The sequence below is a fragment of the Sciurus vulgaris genome, assembly GCF_902686455.1.
Source record: "Sciurus vulgaris genome assembly, chromosome: 10".
NCBI lineage: Eukaryota > Metazoa > Chordata > Mammalia > Rodentia > Sciuridae > Sciurus > Sciurus vulgaris.
This window is the reverse complement of record NC_136470.1, coordinates 32,160,053-32,163,770: the sequence shown is the minus strand read 5'-3', so window position 1 is coordinate 32,163,770 and position 3,718 is coordinate 32,160,053. Positions and strand designations below refer to the sequence as shown.

Sequence of the window (3,718 nt, the reverse complement as noted above, 5' to 3'; positions counted from 1 at the left end):
CTGACGAAATGGAATTTCAGGGCAACAGAAGTCTAAAATGCCACAAAAGAGAAACAGCACTACTGTCATTTGAACAACAGCTAGTATAGTACCTTGCATTTTTTGACATTGTTAATCAGTGAGTCTGGGTTTTCCTCTGAATTCCTCACAGAGCATGCAGTATCTAGCAATTTTATCATAAAATACCTGTTTTCTACACACATTTTAGGACAAACTACCACCATAAACAAATCAATAAAAACATCGGAGGCTGAACAATCTTAGTAGTGGGTAACATACATTTTGTAGAATTCTGCCAAACAAGGGGACTGAACAGGCCATGGGCAAAGCAAATGAGGGAGAGTTAAGGAATGAACTATTTTAAATATTAATAATTAGTTCAGATATGGTACTGAATTTTCTGCAAAAGAAATTAACATTTAGTAACATACTAGTGAATTTTATCTCCAAAGAGATTAGCGCACTGTCAAAGTATTCAGATAATGGCAGACAGCTGTGAGCAGCAGATACTAAAAACACCCCAGCTTTGGAGATCCCAAGATAATGGTGGCCTTCACTGATCACTCCCTTTCTGGAGGTCCTGCAAGAGCTTGCAGCATGATCACCTGCCTGCTGTACTTCCAATGCTAAGCAGTAAACTAAAGGAGCCAAAGAGGAGTTCCCAGTGGGCAAGGGAAGCAGAGAAGAGAAACGTGTTAAATGTAAACTTAAGACGGTAAAACAGGACACAAACCCATCCAAATCCCAGAGATGTGGGCAATTTTCCAAAAGTAATTATTAGATCAAAAAACTGGACACACCCTCATTTTCCAAAAACTCAATACACATAAATTTCAGGAATAAATGGAAACCTCATCAGAGAAACCCTCAATGAAATGCTCCTCACCTCAGACATCTCAGGGATGAAACAAGTTCTATTCATCTAGGTGACCAAACTGTTTGCTTTTAGCAGGGATGTAACTGGTCAATGACACCACATGGCTTTATGGAGCAGCTTCTTAAACTTTCCTTTTGGGACAAAGCCTAGGCCTGTGGGGATTCAAGCAGCCCTGCAAGGTCTGTGACAGCAGGTTCCAAAGGTTCTGAGGTCTGAACCTTCCTTCCCAGATACAATGTCAGACACAGAACATCTCCTGTCACATTACATTTTATATTTCGAAATATGGAAGCATATTTTAAATACTCTTAAGATATTTATTTATTAAGACATTCTCTGCCAAGGGTTCACATTAGATTAAAACTCAATTCAGTCTTTACTGAAAAACACCTTCTCCAGCAATCAGTGTGACCAGCATCCACATAATGAGCCTCATGATCAGTGTCTTTGTTCCCCAGGTGAACCAACTAGATATTAATTCTGCTCTGCTACAAGGTAAAAGTTCCTAATTCAAACTTATTGGAAAGGAGTGAAACTTCTGCAAAGTACACTTTTAAAAAGAGGTACTTTTTGCTTATGAAAAGAAATCAGTAAATCCTCTCAGAAAAATAAAAGGGAGTAATTTGCAGTGAAGCACATGATTTGGAGTGAAGAATTTGGATGTTGCTCTGCTGGTCCAGGCTGTTAATACTCTTCTTTTTCTTCCCGTGGGCCCGCTTCATTAGTTATCACAAAACCTTTGTCTGTGGCATAGAGAATGTCTACAATCCTCTGCAATACAGAATCTTTCTCCCCCTTGTTCTCTTGGCAAATCAACTCAATGTTCCTTAGTTTTCCAAAGGGGAAATCTCTCTCCTTCTCCAAGTCTTCAACAGTAAGTTTCAACACGTTGACCAGCTGTGTCAATTCGGCTGCTTCATCATCCCCATAGATCACACCAGGATTCTTTCTCACCCCTTCTGAGCCAATCTTAGGAGTTGCAGAGTTCTATATTGAAACGTGGAGCTGCACAGCTCAAATTGAGAAGTTTCTTCCATGTTTTCAGAGCTGGAGTAACAAGGGAGGGAGCAACTGCACTTTCTTGACCTTGTCTGGTAGCTACAGGGTCATAGTCTTTTCCATTATAGTTTGCATCAAAAAACTTCTTAAACCACTGCACAAATTCAGAAGTATCCTGAAATTTTCCTTTTACTAATTTATCCACAGGAATTATTTTGTCAACTCTCATCCTCTTAACACCTTCTTGTAGTACTTTGGAGTTCTGGATATTTTTATGTTCTAGCTTAGCTTGGAATTCCACTTTCTTCAAGGCCACAGATCCTGGCAACAACATATCCATAAACTGACAATAGGAAGCCCCTGAGCACAACTGTTCAATCTTTGTCAGATTCAACTGCAGAGACTCATTGATCCAGGCCAGCATGTCACATCAACTTAGGTGATTGCTGGTGACTGACGTCAAGTGCATGTTCACTGCCATCTTCAGCCATCAGGAGAAACATGTGCACTGCCCTAGCCCTGCTTGGTTCTGTTTTTGTCTCCTTCAAACTGTCTGACCCCACCCATCCACTCAATGTCCTCCTCACCTTGAACTTTTAAGTGGCTAAGTCTACTTAGTTGTTCTTGTCAGGTCTTTTGGTCACAGTGACCAAAAGCTGACTAAACCATGTAGTATGTTAAAAAAATGTATATATAAATTATACGTAATATTAATATATGTGGAAGATGATATATAGATTCAGAGGCTGGGCATCTAGATACAAAATCTACAAGTGAAAAGGGCTGGTTTTAGAAGAATGGGTATGTCCTCTCTATAGGAAGATGAATTAAAAATGGATTTTGAGAAATTCTGATTGGAGAAATGGTGGAAACATGAATTTACCAAGAATGAGGTGTCCCTGGGTATACCCTGACTCACATTTTACTGAGCCAGCCTCTCATTCTTTCTGCAACCACATTCTCAACGTTTTTAGAGAATCATCAGCAAATGAAAACGTTTTTCTTTTAGTCTTAATCACACTCATCAAGAATGCAGTACCCACACTGTCCTCTCTGCTAGTTGCCAAAAAAAAAAGTTAAATGGAAAAAAATGTAAATGAGGTTCCCTATTCCCAGGTTATATAAAGTTACCTCTCTTCCAATTTCTTTTTATAAATACGATTTTTTTATCTTTTTTCTCCCTTGATTCATTCTACCAACCAATTCTCTAATTCATGAATAGATTATTTGCATGAAACTTTTCAAAGGAGTCAGCAAAATCACTCAATAAAGCTCTGAATTTTTAGAAAATCTAAAAAAGGGTGAGTTTTAATTATTTTTGAGACCAAACATGAGGTGAGTGGCAGGCAGTGGTGATAGGACAAGGGACTACAAAGGTCAACCCAGCCAGAGAGTGGAATAACTTGATATGTTAGATTAGGAAATTTGATATCTATCTTATCATCTGTGTAGTAAAATTGATATGTTTTTACAAGGAGACTTATGATTAAAATTGTAATTTTAAACACCAACTTTGTTAATTCAAGATCTATTTGATGAGTGTCCACAAACTGCCAGTACGTGTGCACAGCAATGGTGATACATGATTGTGATGTTTATTTTCCAGAGGGCAGAAGCTGGTGTGGGGATAGACTATAAAGATGTATACAGCCGAACCACTAAATATCTCATTATAAATCATGTCAAGTCTTGTGGAAGAAAAATACTCCAAAAGATATTTGAATGGTAAATTAGAAGGTCAACAATATGTACAATCAGAAAAATGAGAAATTATACTCCATTTATGTATGATTTATCAAAGTGCATAAATGCATTCTACTCTTATGTATAACTAATTAGGAC

At 38.0% G+C, this 3,718-nt stretch overlaps 1 pseudogene across 1 annotated transcript; it reads right to left on the bottom strand.

The window, feature by feature from the left end:
* Positions 1-1,514: 1,514 nt before the first annotated feature.
* Positions 1,515-2,357, bottom strand: LOC306670983 (microtubule-associated protein RP/EB family member 1-like; annotated as a pseudogene). Its single transcript has one exon. The product of its transcript is annotated as a microtubule-associated protein RP/EB family member 1-like (transcript).
* Positions 2,358-3,718: the final 1,361 nt, after the last annotated feature.